The following is a 17,382-nucleotide window of genomic DNA, read 5'->3' as shown; positions in this document are numbered from 1 at the left end:
AAGTGAATTATAATGACGAGGAACTTGATTTAAATCATATCAAAGACAGAGTACATCGGGATGAAATACTACATTTAGTAAGGAATTATAAGCCAAATAAAATAAAAATATCTGCCCTGAAGATAAGGATAGTGCTGACAGATACAACTTCCAATTCATTGCGTGCCGCGGCGTTTCTCTCCCTCCCCCTGCCGCAGAGCAGCGTGAAATTGATAAACAGATTTCTGATTTCAAAACATACTTTCGCTTTGTAGATCCTTTACATATTAGTAAATATATATCGGAAATTCTATTTGACATAATCGAAAATTTAAGCTTACTTTTATAAAATTGCTCTAACAGTCTGCAAAAAATAATAAGCCGGATCCAATTCGAAGATTAAGGAACAACGCAATTTGCAACATTAACTGAATTAGATAATTTTAGCTTAGCTTATGCCGTCCGTTATACATTTAATGCGCATGCGTAAACGTATTATGCGCGTGCATATTCATGGCCGTAAAGGTCTTACTCACACGCGTCAAAACGACGCATGCGCAGAAAGTTTGTAGCTTTGAGGTCCGGATTATAGATCATTTCGGATTATGGGTGTCCGAATTAACAACTTTTGACTGTATTTTTCACTAGATATGTTAATTTTTTCTGTGCTATTATGTGTAAAATTTTTGTGATCCAAAATAATTTTTAGAATTGTATTATTATCTTCGTTCTGTGATGTTACTATTTTGTCAGTTCCCTTTTCATTTTGTATTTGAGAATCCTTTGGGTATTATATTTTTATTAGGTGGAATATCTTTATTAGCACTTGGGAAATGTATTTCTTGTGCATTTAACATATCAGCCGCTACTAGTTGTAGTGGTGCTGACTTTAGAATCTTGTTTAACACATCACATTGTTTGTCAGATTTTAATGAATCTACTAATTCTAAACATGTTTGTTTTAGTTTATTCTTTCTGTGTTCCCAGGGGCATAGCTAGAGGGGGGCATCTGTTCCCGGGTGACAGAGAGGTTATTGAAAACTAAAACATTTCGATTGACAAATTAGTCGGTATTCTCGACACAGCAATTATAGGACTTGAACAGCGGAACTTTGTTACAAGAAATTATGTCTGTTTAATAGAATTAAAGAGAAAGTATTGTCACATGAAATGAAGCAACTTAAACAACTTACATTGAAAGAAATGTTTAATAAAGTAAACAAATAAATATTAAGCTTTTTCTTTTTGTAAATTTTGATACCCTTTAGATCATAATTGTTCTTTATTTCATAAATTACAGTTTCATAATTTCTTTTAATTACTTGCGCTAAGAACTTCACGGTTGCGGTGCCGTGCGCTACAATATAGCAAGTGGTAAAGTGTCTCATTTACGCCGCTCCGCATCTGCGAGTGCAATCCAGAGCTGTAACTCGAGAAATAAACAATCTCGTTGTTAGGCGACGTGTGCACCATGTTATTTTCATTTTTGCGATATATCGACGTGGTGTTCACGTCGCTCGCAGTTTGAGACAAAAACATCTCGACGTGCGCGGCACGTCTTTTTAGCGCAAGTGGTTAAAGAAATATAAAGGATATTCATTTAATGAACTCTTGATAACGTGACCTTCGAACTTCGACACCGGTTTCCAGCTTTGGCGGCAGATATATCACGCATGCACAGCTGTTTCCCTCTATGATGGAACAGAGCCACGTCTGTTGCAGAGAGGTTTTCCTTCTTTACAATACATATTCTTTGATTCTAACCTCCATGGTACCGTATACTAAGATTAAACCCATTTTGTTTTATACGAGAACAGGTACTTTCTTTAGTTCATGCACTGCACATGCGATTCTCGAGAATACTGGAAACCAAAAGTTGCGGGAAACTTGCTTTGCCTTTCTAAAAGGCAATCAAATTGGAGCTGCGAAAATTGGTTCTATGCCAGCAGAGACTCACGTGGTAGGCAATTCGCCAAAAAAGTTATCTCTTCCGACGTCGGCGCAAAAATCGCTTTTTTTGGCGGGATCGTTGTATGAACTTCCCTGACTTTTCCAGATTTTGACAAAAATACTTAAATTCCTTGACTTTTCCCTGAATTTTTTGGTCAATTTTCGAATTCCCTGACTTTTCCCGGTTCTCCAGGTAGTGTGGCAACCCTGTGCTACTTATTAAATACATTACTTACATCAGCACAATAGAAATACTGCTACTTATTAGATACATCAATACACTAGAAATACTGCTACTTATTAAATACATTACTTACATCAGCACACTAGAAATACTGCTACTTATACTACAACTACAATACATAATGAATTATCCACTTATTACAGAAGATGAAAATGAATTTTGAATTAAGTAGCCGAAAAAAAATCACAGACCCTCTCACTGGAACACACAGAGTCGTAGCTAGGGTTTTCAGCACCCAGGGACAACTGAAGATTAAAAGAAAATATTTAATTAATTAAAAGAAAATATTAAAATTAAAAGAAAATATTTTTTGGCGCAAATAAATTAATTCATGGGTTAGTAATTTTCAGCGGGGGGGGAAACTACGAAAATCCGTTTTTAAAATTATTGCGAAAAATCCAAGAAGAAACGTCCTTTGATAAAACGTTTCTTCTTGGATTTTTCGCAATAATTTAAAAACGGATTTTCGTAGCTTTCTTTTTGTCAAAGAACGTTTCTTCTTAACACGTTTCTCAATTTCCGGTACACATCGCGGAGAGGGAAATTCTGGCCGCCAGGTTCCGTCGCCACCCTTGGCAAATTTTCCCTCCGCATTCTAGCGGCGTAATAGCATTTTACTTGTATGGAAAATTTTCTTCTTTACATAGACCAAAGAATTAGAGATTCTTTGCATAGACGTTTTTTGGTTAAAATAATCTCCATGTATGGATTTGGCGACATGATGATGCGCAGTAAACGGGTAATTTTGGTCTTGGCGACAATTTTCAAAATCGTGCCAAAGCCTTACCGTATACTAGAATTTTACCGCAAAATCTTTTTAAACTTTTCTTTTTAATAAATACCTTGCCATTTTGCAGTAAAATAAAAAATAGTAATCTGTCATCTAGGCTAACCATGTAATATAACTATATTCGCTAAAATATCGTTGATTATTCTAATTCAATTTTTAAGTAATTATCTTTATTTTTATGTTATTCGTATAATTTAATGATGCTTCTTCCCTCTAAATTTATTAATTATTAGTAAATAATATTTCTAAATTTCAGGAAATTTTCTCTGGCATAATCTTGAAATTAATTCTAGCAGTATGATGACATACCATCACGAAATTTAATGCACATATTTTTTTCTTATGTATGCTGCGAAATAAATATAAAATACCTCAATTTATTAAAATAGATTTCTTTCTTTCGTTTAGCTGCAGAATGTTTGCAAAAAAAGCCTTATTTTATTCCAGATTGGGAAGATTCTAATCTCAATCTTCAATGGAGAAAACAACAACTATTATAATTATATTTGTGTTTTCAAGTGTTAAGGTGCTTTTTAAGAACATACCTCACACAAATTAAATTTACCTAAAATCTAACCTAACTATTTAGCATTGCGTTGTGATTTATAAGGACCGGATTAGCCTCGTGTTGAACTGGTGATGATCGTGAGTAATAATTAAATAAAACATACATTTGTTATCCAATGTATATATCTTAAATTTTATTAAGTTTCTTAAGTGGAAAAGTAAACAAAATTATCAAACAAAGTATACCAAAAATAATTAAGAATAAATGTCCTCTGGCATTTATTGAATAATTAAGTGAATTTGCTACACAATACAAGTAATACCATAATTTACCTCTTAGCGTAGCCAACGTACATTACGCGGATAGACTGGAATTTTCTTGAAACGCACCTGGAAAACCTGGAAAAGTCAGGGAATTTCATTCTCCTGTTTGAGTGGCAACCCTGGTAGCAGTATTTCTAGTGTGTTTGCACATACTCCACCTAACTTATAAGGTATTTCTCCCGCCTTCTTGGTGTGGTGGTCTGCACGCTGGGCGCATATTCCAGAGGTCCGTGGTTCGATTCCCAGCGAAGGCATTGCTAATTTTTCAATCCCTGTTGCTTTCAATGTAAAATTCTAATGTCTGTACAGTGGCGCCCGAACTAAAAGGGTGTTAGATGATCGTTCTCCACACTCAGGATTTGGCGATTAGGTCCCCTAAAAACCCCAGTCGCCCTTTAAAAGGGGGAGTATATAAAGTATTTCTCCCACCTTCTTGTCATGCCTTCATGGTGTGATATGTATCCAGAGGTCCGCTGTTTGATTCCCGGTGAAGGCGTTGCATATTTTTCATCTTGCTTGCTTTCAAAAAAATACCTAATGTCTCTACAAACTGATGAATCAATACAGCTGCATATATATAATTGAATGCATAAATTACACACAGTGCACTGTATGTGACATGTACAAGTTTTGTTACTTTCATGTATAGTGTATATTTCTGTATGTGTTGATGAAACAGACCACTTATTCTCATTCTCTATTACTTATAAACATAGTGTTTCATTTGTTTTTGTCTGATTCTTAAAACCCAAATCTTACTTGTTAATTTAACTTTATTTGCTGTAATTAAGCAGTTAATCATTTTATCTCTTACAAATCTCATAATACCATGTATAGTGTTATCCAGTCTCTGAACATTTTTTCCATGAAGATAAATATATTTTAATGTTCGGTGAATTCATTCGATGTGCATGTTTGTGTTAACACTACTGTGAAGTCTGTAACAGTATGCCCAGCTAGATGTATTTTGTAAATAATATGTTTCAAAGTAATTTAAAAATTCAATAGTGTCAGGATCTTCTTTAAGTAATTTTATTGCTGCTTCTGTCAGTGTATGAAAAGTATGAATGTCTTGTTCTTCTAAGAGAAATCTAATAATTTTATATGTTTTTGCCTGTTTTTCAACACCATTGATTTTTTTTTTTTTTAAATTGTTTGTTCAGGCTCTATCAATATGCCATGCACAAAAAAAAAGACGTTTCTGTAGTAAACCCATTTCAGACATAAATATTTGTGGTTGTATTTGCCCAACATTTTCTTTAATACACGAAAAAAAATGATAGCACTGGCTGATCACATGGATTAGAAATTAAAAATGCACACGGGAATCCTTGGCACAAATCATCTATTGTATGTAAAGTTATGAGTTCAAATCTGTATGCATTCACCCCATGTGTACCATCAATACATATACATCAGAACTAAATTTCATACATATACATCAGAACTAAATTTCATACATATACATCAGAACTAAATTTTTTCAGTATCTCTATTTGTGTTCTGTCATCATTATCAAAACAAAATCATTTCCTTTTAGAAATGAATATTGTGTACAATGTTCACTCATGCTATGTTGATCCCTGGGTTTTATAAAATGAAATGCATGGATGTTCGGAATTTTGCATTTCAGGTACCCACCTATCTACACAAACCCAATCATTTTCATGTTTAACAGAATTAGAAGACAAATTGAAAGATTTTTTGATGTTATGTAAATCTTGTTTTGTAAGTAAATGAACCCTCTCAAGCCCAGCATCTCATAGAGAATTTCTAATTTCATCTAAAATATTATCCAGAGAAATTTTTGCTGCTATCTTTGATGCAATACTTTTTATTTCATCTGTTGTTAAAAATAAGTGACCTAAATCATTCCGATGCCCAATATGTATTTTCTGATATGTGTGTGTGTGTGAGATTATGGCAAAGCCTCGAAGGCTATCTGCCTAAGGGGAGGGACGCCTTCGTGGAGCACTTTCGGTTTAATCTTAGTATCCGGTGCACACAGGATTTGGCTACTTTATGATGAGCAGTAAAAACGGGACATATACGATGAGTAGTTAATGGATCATTCCAAGAAAATATACAGTCAAACATAGTAGATACTATGTATATAGTATATATACTATGTGTGTATAGTATATATATATAGACGTTCCTTAGATCATTTTTGGTGTTGGCGATAATTTTCTCCAAGTCGCGCCAAGACTGCACCGTATACTAGGATTTTACCGCACTTTCTAAGGGAAACTGGCTCGTATACACATTACACATGGGGAAAACCACGAAAACGCCCATGCAGCCAGTCCGTTCGCGGGATTCGAACTACCAGTGTTTAGCGACTTTACCGCTCGGCCACTGGTGGGCCCTATTTTTCTGATATGACACTACACATTTGCCATCTGTATGTTCTGTTACTTTTAATGCAGCTGGGCAATATGCATTTATTTTATTGCTATCAAGGATTTTTAAGTGAAGCAAACCTTTACTTTCTGATATAAAATTTCCTGAACAGTGGCATTACAAAATGTATATTAAATATGCTTACTCCATAAGAAATTTTGACTTTGCATTATTTTCAATTTCTGCCTTCCATGCCAAAAAATCATCAAATGAATTGAATTCTAGCTCAGTATGATTCAAATCAACATCATGAACATTATTGAAATGAAATATTATTTCTCGCATTTTAAAATTAGCATAACATACAGGACACACATAATTACCTGTTAGAAGTATGAATTTTATTTTGATGATATTTCCAGTTTTTTAGGTCACTAAATTTCAGATAGCAGTCCTCACATTTGTAGCTTGGTGATCAACCACTTTTTAAAGAATCAATAATGTAGTATTATTAGAGTGTAATGTGTTGGTATGGCGTTTCAAACTGCATTTATTTTGGTACGTTTTTAAGCAATCACAGCATACAAATTTACTCTCAGCCACACTAAAATTATTTGCACAATCAACCATACTATTAGAACTTAGTTTTCAGAGACTCAATTAATGTAGTATTATTGTAATGAAATTTATATGCATGGCGTTACAAATTGTATCTATAGTTGAAAGTTTTAAGCAATCACGGCAAACAAAATCACTCTCAGCTATACTAAAATCATTTGCACAATGAACCATATCACTCACAACACAATCATAATTATCACACATACCACGATTGGAATTATCGCACACGGTTACTCCTTCCTGATTTTGATTCGATTTAGAATCAAAAATACCTTCTGAGGAAACAGAAGTACTTGGCCCTGAAATGGGCAGTTTAACTTGATTTTGTGCAGAAGATATAATAATCGAAGCAAAATAAAAAAAAAGAGAACTGCATGGTAAAAGCGCAGAATAGGCTGCATCAACAAAGTTCAGTATGAGGAGCTGCGTGACGTCATTAAATGGGTGGGACTAAGCTTATGACGTCACAATGTAGTCTCGCATTTACACTACGTGTACTTTCTGTTTTCTCTTAAAAATAACAATAATAAATTGTTTATCATTGTAAATTAATATCAAATTCTTTACTTTTAATTTACATTTATAACATTTAAGTTTAGGCGTTACTGATAATAAGTATAATAAATCGTTTATAAAATTACCATGATACAGTGAGCGAATTCTACCAATTATTAAAACGATAAACAACGTCGCAGTCTCTAATAGTTGTAGAGCTTCAATATTAAATTATTATTTTTTTTATTAATTTTTTTTTATTTATACAAATAAACTATTTTTTTAAATTTAAATTCATATTGTGGAACATTTCAATTTTATCATTTTTACAAATTACCTTCTTGCTACGTAACGACATAATTCCTTACATACCAATAATTAGACAATTTTCATTATTTCTAAAAATTTTAAACTTTACGTTAATAAAAAAAGAATATTTTTTATTGCATATGAACATCATTACACAGCTTTCATATCAGTTTCTAAAATTCCTAAATCACGCTATATTCTGTGCAGGCATGCTAGAATTCTACGCATTAATAAATAAAAAAATCTAATTTCTCAGAATGAAAGAAAATAATATAATAAAATAAATACTACAAACTCGGAACACTAAGCAATGCTTCACATACGCACACACACACATATTATTTGCAATTACGATACCAAACACTACGTATTAAAATTTGAGGTAAACGTTACTTCAAGCGTTAAAGTTTACAGTTTTGCTACTGTTGAGTCGATCGTCGGACTATCCATATATATCGTAAATCGGAAAGCGTTATAAACATATCAAAAAACAAAAAATTAAAAATACAATTTAAATGAAAAATTATGTCTTAAATATAATTCACAATTAAAACAACAATACAAATTTAAAATACACAAACGATATGTTAAACATTGCACATAAATAAAGTCACATTACTCCTCGACATCACGCACAACCTCGTTTTCCCTTTTACACAACGATCAGTATTCGCTCGAAAAACATTAAAGAATTCCACAAACTCGGTGTCCTTGTGCTCATTTATCTATTTTCACTTAAAGAAAAATCAGACAATTGCTCAAACTCGGCATTGCGCACCACATTGGCTCTGCCCATGTGCACATCGATCTATTTTCACTTAAAAAAACATTCCAGAGTTGCACAAACTCGGCATTGCGCACCACATTAGATTTGCCCATGTGCACATCGACCTATTTTCACTTAAAAAACATCCCAGAATTGCACAAACTCGGCATCGCGCACCACATTGGCTTTGCCCATGTGCACATCGATCTATTTTCACTTAAAAAATCATCCCAGAATTGCACAAACTCGGCATAGCGCACAAACTCGGCATTGCGCACCACATTGGCTTTTCCCATGTGCACATCGATCTATTTTCACTTAAAAAAACATCCCAGAGTTGCACAAACTCGGCATTGCGCATCACATTTGATTTGCCCATGTGCACATCGACCTATTTTCACTTAAAAAAACATCCCAGAATTGCACAACCTCGGCATCGCGCACAAACTCGGCATTCCGCACCACATTGGCTTTTCCCATGTGCACATCGATCTATTTTCACTTAAAAAAACATCCCAGAGTTGCACAAACTCGGCATTGCGCACCACATTGGATTTGCCCATGTGCACATCGACCTATTTTCACTTAAAAAAACATCCCAGAATTGCACAAACTCGGCATCGCGCACCACATTGGCTTTACCCATGTGCACATCCATCTATTTTCACTTAAAAAAACATCCCAGAATTGCACAAACTCGGCATTGCGCACCACATTGGCTTTTCCCATGTGCACTTCGATCTATTTTCACTTAAAAAAAACATCCCAGAGTTGCACAAACTCGGCATTGCGCACCACATTTGATTTGCCCATGTGCACATCGATCTATTTTCACTTAAAAAACATCCCAGAATTGCACAAACTCGGCATCGCGCACAAACTCGGCATTGCGCACCACATTGGCTTTGCCCATGTGCACATCGATCTATTTTCACTTAAAAAAACATCCCAGAATTGCACAAACTCGGCATCGCGCACAAACTCGGCATTGCGCACCACATTGGCTTTGCCCATGTGCACATCGATCTATTTTCACTTAAAAAAACATCCCAGAATTGCACAAACTCGGCATTGCGCACGACATTGGATTTGCCCATGTGCACATCGACCTATTTTCACTTAAAAAACATCCCAGAATTGCACGAACTCGGCATCGCGCACAAACTCGGCATTGCGCTTTGCCCATGTGCACATCGATCTATTTTCACTTAAAAAAAAATCCCAGAATTGCACAAACTCGGCATAGCGCACCACATTGGCTTTGCCCATGTGCACATCAACCTATTTTCACTTAAAAAAACATCCCAGAATTGCACAAACTCGGCATTGCGCACAACATTTCTGGATCTTTAAAACTCAAGCTATGATTGACTTTCAGGTGCGCATACTTTTCGAACTCGAGACAGTCGTACGCTTTCCAACAATAGGATATAATAATCGATCCTGGTAGAACATTCTCTTTAATGATTTCCAGCAATGTTTCGGCACCTCTGTTTTCAACAACTCTAAAGACGCATTTATCTGTTCCTCTCTCAACCAAACCAAAAACCCATTTTCCTTCGACTCTTTTCCCTCTATGATACTTTTGCTTGCCAAACTTGCTTTCGTCGATTTCGACAATGACACCTTCCCCACCCAACTTAACATTCTCCTTCAAACATAACTCCATGCATATTTCTCTACAAAAACTTTTCCAATCTGTCACCGTATTTTTAGCAATACGTAATTCCGTTGGTATAAAATCATTCCCGCACTTACCCAACCACATATAGGTAACTCGCAAAACATCACACATGCTCAATTTACTCTTCGCAAACCAGGAGTTCTTTCGAATTGATCTTGAAATTCGATGCCTACATTCGCCTCCAGTAACTCTGCACATCCACTCAAAACCGTCTATACGGTTTTTTCGCTTTACTAGTTTCATATTTGTTCCACAAATCGGGCACTTATACGATATTGCAATCAAACCTTTCTCCATACACCACTCAATAACACATTTTTTATCTCTTCGCTCCAACTGATAAAAGAAATCCAGATTCAAATACTCATCCATTCTGCAGTAAGCACCGAATTAAACACACTCATGAATAATCAAAACATTCTTTAAGCAAAAGAATTCTTTTCTGTATTTTCAGAAGTTACGGTTATAATTTTTAATTCATGCATTCAATATTTTCAATCGTTTGCTAATGATCGTTTTCAGTCGTTTGGTATCTTAATAATACATTTGTGAGAGATAATTCGTTGCGCTAAATGCTAACAATACCACACTACACACAAAAGTAGATTTACAATTTAAAAAATCTCGCACAGAACATTATAAACCTACTATTTCAACTCAGTTAAAATATAATATAAGTTTTCTTTAAATACGAAGCTATAGCATACTTATAACTTGTTTTGAAGAAGAGGCGTAACCAATATTACGTCATAAAAAGGCGTGTCCAAGCATAAGAGAAGTAAACACAGCATCGACTGATGCAGCCTATTCTGCGATTTAGCCAACTGCATCACCGAATACACGCTACCACAGCAGTCAAAGAGCAGAGTAAATAGTAAATACGAGGCAAAGAATCTCTAAGGAGAAATCAAAGAATACAAGTACGAGGCGCCTTCAGGAAAATGACGACATGCGCAGTAATCTGCGCAGATGTTCAGGGAGGAACCAGGAGGAAACTAGCGTCTGAGGGGCTAGACGCTTGTCAGTCAGACATTCAAACTTTGTTTGACTCCATGCCACGTCGTGTAGCAGCACTTATTGCGGCGCGTGGTGGCCACACAAAATACTGATTCTGATCTCTTGTTATTGTTTGTTTGCTTTGAACATTTAATCATTTATTTGTACCACTACCACTCAACTGTGTATTAAATTGCATTCAATTATGACGGTGTATAAAACTTCACTTATGTTCCAAACTCCGAACAGGTATGTTGTGTATTATTTATTCTTATGCATTCAAGTAACCACTCTCTGCTAATTTGAGTTTCTAATAAATAGGTTATGGACCCAGGCCAGATTAAGAAATGAAGATAAATAATCTAATAACTAGTTAAGTTAGTTTGTTTATTTAATTCTATTTGTAAATTTTTTAGAATTACTTTAACCAAAATTGGGCACATGGTTATGTTAGGGTTAGCCAAAGCACATGGTTGCAAAAGCTTAACTAGTACAAATATTTTTGACCGTTAATTATTTGGGCAAATGTTTCTCTGAGAATAAAATTAATTCAATAGAAAATTTATTTGAATTTATCTCAAATTATAATTTTTTGTCTCTTGTTGATTAAAGTTAAAAATGCCAGGGGGAGAAGGTTCATTTAGTCACAAACAATTGAGTGGAAGGAAAAATTACAAGGATTGGAAATTTTCCATGAAAATGCAAGTAACCACTCTCTGCTATATTGAGTTTCTAATAAAAGTGATGTAGAGAGAGTGTTCGTAATCAATGAAGAATTTGTCTACTTTTAGATTGATAGTAATGTAGAAACCCTGTCTGATTGTGCTGAAATACAAGAAGGATATTCTGCAGTGCTTAGTCCGGTAGCCAGAAAACCCAGTGCATGCCATGTAAGTTATGCATTTTAAGAAATTTCATTTTTGAAGATATTAAGAATGCTCAGTGTCATGTATATTTATTTTGTGTAATATTATTTGCGGCATAAAATTTTATTTTCTATAGCATTTTTATTAAGAAAGAAAGTTAAGTATCAGCAAATTTTAGATTAGAAAAGGAGGGAAAAGGAATTAAAGAAGAGAAAATTAGTATAACATTTATTAAATTTAAATTGCATAACATTTAAAAAAATTAGTGCTTCTGTTTAATAAACAATTCACTTAAAGGAGTGCAAGTATTTAGATACCTCTCATATCTGTGTTCCTGTTAAGAATATTGTCACATTAAATTCACCAATCCGGTAAAAGGATAGGCAATGTGAACACGTCTTGATATCCAGTTGCTAGAAAAATAGTTATATGGTTATCGAATCATGTTAGAAGGTGGTATGCCGGATGTTGTAATCTCTTGAAAATTGATAGAAGCTAAAATAACAACACAGAAAATGAAACTGCTTATAAACATTTTGCTGAAACACGTCAGACAGAAATCAACCTAAAATGGCAATGATGTATAAAGATGAGAAGTTTAATAATTAAAAGGAGAGAATGTTACTATATTATTTCATGACATTTTTTTACTAAAATACTTATTTACTGTAATATTTATAACAATTACAAATTACATTACAAGACAATTGTAGGTCATTTTTTAAACTCATTTTATTTAAATATTCTTATTGCGTTAAAATTATTCATTTATTTTTTTTTAAAATTAAATAAAGGTAAAATCCTAGTATACGGTGCGGCCTTGGCGCGATTTTTCGCGACTTTGAAAATTATCGCCAACACCAAAAATGATTCAAAGAACGTCTGTCTATATGTATACTATACACACATAGTATATATACTATATAGATAGTATATACTATGTTTAACTGTACATTTTCTTTGAATACTCATCGTAAATGTCCCGCTTTTACTGCTCATTATAAAGTCGCCAAATCCTGTGTGCACTGGATACTAGGATTAAACCTTAAATAAATTTTCGCGTATTCTTTGTTATTTTTATTGTGCCAATGTGAAGCTCTGTAAAATACTGTTTGCAGAATTTTATGTTTTCTTTAAATGATAGTGTTCTTAAAAAATGAAGAATTTCTCTTTACTTCTAGATTGATTGTAATGTAGAAAATTTATCTGACTGTGCTGAAATACAAGAACAAAAATCTGCAGTGGTCAGTCCCTTGGCCAGAAAACATAATGCATTTCATGTAAGTTATGCATTGTTTGTAAGAAATTTCATTTCTTAAGACATTAAGAAAGTTCAAATTTCATGTATATTTTTTTATGTAATATTACTGTTGGCATACAATTTTACTTTCCCTAGCACTTTTATTAAGGAAAGGAGTTAAATATGTATAAATGTTAGACTAAAAAAGGAGTATAACATTTTTGCAAAATTAAATCCCATAATGTTTAAAAAAATTAGTCACTTTCGTTTACGAAACAATAGGGATAAATGACCGTTATTTCCTGGATACCTGTCATTTATGCGTTCCTATTAAGAAATGTTTCAAACTAAAAGTCACTAACCTAGGAAAAGCATAGGAAATGTGAAAGCATCGTGCTGTCTTATTGTGCATCAAGTTAGAAAAATAATCCTAGGGTTCATCTTAATGTTCACTCATATCCTTCATTCGCAATTAAATAATCAAAACACAATTTTCCTAATAGAGGCCACATGATCAAAGTCTATTTATCCATGTCTTCGTGATTATTTTTATGTAGCTAATGTGAATCTCTGTAAAATGCTCTTCGTAGAATGTTCTGTGTGTTCAAAGCGATGTAGATAGAGTGTTGTTATTCAATCAATAATTTATGGTTACTTTTAGATTCATAGTAATGTAGAACATCTGTCTGACTGTGCCGAAATGCAAGAACAAAAATCTGCAGTGGTCAGTCTCTTAACCAGAAAACCCAGTGCATGCCATGTAAGTTAAGCATTGTTTAGAAGAAATTTTATTTTTGAAGATATTAAAAAAGTTCTCCTTCGTCCATAATTAATTTGTATAATATTATTTGCGGCATAAAATTTTATTTTCCATAGCATTTCAATTAGGAAAGGAGATTAAATATGAGCAAAATTTAGATTCGTAGAGGAGGGAAAAGTAGAAATACATTTTTAAAATTCAAATCGCATAATATTTCATAAACTTAATGACTTTTAAGACACAATAACACACCGAATAAATACTAATTCAGAAGTCAAACAACAAAAATCAGCATTATATTTTCAAAATTTTCACATTACTAGTCGAGTTAATGACTTCGTTCCTGTTAAGAATATTTTTAGATTAAAAGTCACCAACATGATAAAAGGATACACAATGTGAAAACGTCTTGATATGCAATTTTGTACTAAACTAGAAAAATAATCATACGGTTATCAAATCATGTCAGAAGCTGATATGCCGAATGCTGTGACTCTGTTGATTAAAGATAGCTAAAACAACAAGCCAAAAATTTAAACTGATGATAAACATTTTGCTGAAAAACGCACAGAGAAATCAACCTCCAGATGACGATGCTGTATAAAGATGAGGAGTTTAATAAATAATGAGAGACTGTTACTATAATATTTCATGTCATTCATTTCCTAAAATATTTACTGTAACATTTATGACAATCACAAATTTCATTACAAAACCGTTATAGGTAATCTTTTTAAAATTCATTATATTTAAATATTAAAATTTAATATTTTAAATTATTCATTTATTATTTTAAAGTTAAATACATTTTTATGTATTCTAAATTATTTTTATATTGCTTAAGTTAAGCTCTGTAAAATACTATTCACAGAATTTTCCGTGTATTTAAACAATGTAGATAGAATGTTCTTAATCAATGAAGTTTCCGTGTATTTAAACAATGTAGATAGAATGTTCTTAATCAATGAAGTTTCCGTGTATTTAAACAATGTAGATAGAATGTTCTTAATCAATGAAGAATTTCTGTTAACTTTTAGATTAATAGTAATGTAGAAAATCTGTCTGACTGTGCTGAAATACAAGAATGAAAGTTTGCAGTGGTCAGTCCCTTAGCCAAAAAACCTAGTGCATGCTATGTAAGTTAAGCTGAGAAATTTTATTTCTGAAGATATTAAAAAAGTTCTGTTTCATGTATGTTTAATTTGTGTAATATTATTTGTATCATAAAGTTTTTAGTAAGAAAGGAAGTTAAATATGATTAAGTTTTATATTAGAAAAGGACGGGAAAGAAGTATAATTTTTTTTTTTTTTAAATTTAAATTGCATAATGTTTCAAAGTGACTTTTGTTTAATAAACAGTTCACTTGAAGGAATTAAATTATCTGGATACCTCTCTTTTCTGCGTTCATGTTAAAAATATTCTCAGATTAAAAGTTACCAACCCATTAAAAGGATACGCTATGTGAAAACATCTTGATATTCAATAGTGTACTAAGAAAAATAACCATACGGTTAAACTTGATGTTCAATCATATTTGTCATTTTTGATTAAGGACAAAGTCACAATAATCCTTGTAGAGGTCACATGATCAGTGGCCATTTATTATTTTACAAATATTAATTGCATCTAGCATTACTATCTGGAGATTCGTCTCATGAGAAGACATTTGCTAATGTAACTTTAATGCTAGTAATTTCTTTGTGCAACAGTGCTAAAGGGTTTGTAATAGGTTAACTTAACCCAACCGACCTACAGAGTCTCATACCAATGTGGCCTATAATTGCTTTAGATACGAAAGAACTAAATATACAAAACGAATATATCATGATTCAGCGTACGTAATTACAAATTAAATTAAGGTAATATTTTTGTTATCTATATTAATTATATTATGTATATCAATGTTCTGATTCTCTTAGAATTCCTCATATCTTATTTAAGAAGTGGTATATACTTTGTGAGTGTCCTTACTGCTTATTGATGCACTTTTACAAGTATAACAATAGAGATTTGGGCATTCTGCACATGGTAAATGTAAGCAAGCGAATTCTTTGATATAGTATTTTATTGCAGTTAGCAATGGAATATCACTGGAAATGATTTTATTGTTCCACCTCTTTAAATTATGTATTAATAGTAAAGTAAGAATAATTAAATTTGTTATTTATTTATGTTATACTCATAAAGAATAAGCATTTTGGTTTTTCGAAACCTACTAAAACCTACAGTGGTGTGTGAAGAATAACAAGAAAAAATAACTTATACATTTACTGATGCGAGTGACCTATTTCATTTTGCTCTCCTTGGTTTAAAATTCATGAAATTATGTAGGCTACTTTATCAAAAAAAGGTTATTTTTCAAAAAAGGGGAACTATTTGTTTAAACTGCTTTCTCTTGCAGGATATAAAAGATCTCGTTCACGCGGCGTTACAAGCTTTAAAGAATCCCGAGACTGAAGCCATTTAAAACAACGATGCTACAAGGAACACATCTTTCCTTCGGTGACGGATGGTCGTGTTAAACTCTCTGCTTGGAAGCTATTCATACGAGGGAAGGCTGACGGACAAGGTAACTTTAGTTCACACTATTTTTAAATTTTTAATGATTGTAAGAGGACCACTAAATTTAAAATTATATATTTTTTTTTGCTATGGTTCATAAACGCAAACTTTTGCTAATTTTAGTGCTCCCCTTTTATTTCTAGTAGATACGATCATTAAAGATGGAAGAATGTTTGGAATATTTTTTTAATAATAACTTTTCTACACATGAGATAAATTTTTTTGTGTCAAAATGTTCTTTGTAATTTCTTTTAAAAATCAATCTAAATTATATAATAATTTGCGTTTCAGTATTTATTAAACAATTTCGTCTTAAATGCAAGGAAATCTGGGTTGATCTTTACAATATGGTAACTGGTAGTTTGGCGACATTTTGGAGGCGATAAAGGTTACTTACCTGGGACTTTGGTAGTGATGTGAGCAGTACTCAGTTCCGATTACGCATTATTTTGTGTGAGGGAAATGAGAGATCATGGGATATGTCATGTGATATTAATGGACGAATTACGGTTTTTTAATCGGAAAAGGGGGGAAATCGGGGAAAAATCTGGAAATTTTGTATTTGGTTTATTCTGTGTTGTGTGAAACAGTGTTCGTGAATTTTCGGATCCCATGGCCGTAACTAAAGAAAAGTTTATCGGACATGTAATCAAGATTCTGAAGAAGATTAGGTAAGTTAGTATTTTTAATTATTTGAGGATATTATTTTTATGCATTGTTCTAAATGTAAGGTGGAAGTAAAGGAATTTGGTATTATTGGGAAATTGTTATTAGCAATGATTTAGTTTAAAGTAATTAGGATTGTAAGGTAATTTTTATTAATTTAATGTATGTGCTCATTTATATTTTAAGTAGTGTTTTTGAATTTAATTATATTTTAATTAAATGATAGTTATTTTGTGAATTTTATGTTTGTAGGAACTTGGTATACGTTTCAGTTGAAGT

At 32.8% G+C, this 17,382-nt stretch overlaps 1 long non-coding RNA gene across 2 annotated transcripts; it reads left to right on the top strand.

Moving 5' to 3' along the window:
* Positions 1-11,036: 11,036 nt before the first annotated feature.
* LOC146993895 (uncharacterized) lies at positions 11,037-16,415 on the top strand. 2 transcript variants are annotated; one of them, XR_015043922.1, is made up of 4 exons: positions 11,037-11,257; positions 11,800-11,898; positions 13,056-13,154; positions 16,277-16,411. It is a non-coding gene; the product is annotated as an uncharacterized LOC146993895 (long non-coding RNA). The 2 variants fall into 2 exon arrangements; XR_015043921.1 differs by lacking the exons at positions 11,037-11,257; positions 11,800-11,898 and adding exons at positions 13,776-13,874; positions 14,912-15,010 and having other exon boundaries at positions 13,118-13,154; positions 16,277-16,415.
* The last annotated feature ends 967 nt before the right edge of the window (positions 16,416-17,382 follow it).

The sequence above is a fragment of the Stegodyphus dumicola genome, chromosome 11, assembly GCF_044657685.1.
Source record: "Stegodyphus dumicola isolate Sdum_Otavi_A_Nest chromosome 11, ASM4465768v1".
Lineage (NCBI taxonomy): Eukaryota > Metazoa > Arthropoda > Arachnida > Araneae > Eresidae > Stegodyphus > Stegodyphus dumicola.
The sequence above is the reverse complement of the archived record's forward strand: the minus strand, read 5'-3'. Positions and strand labels throughout refer to the sequence as shown.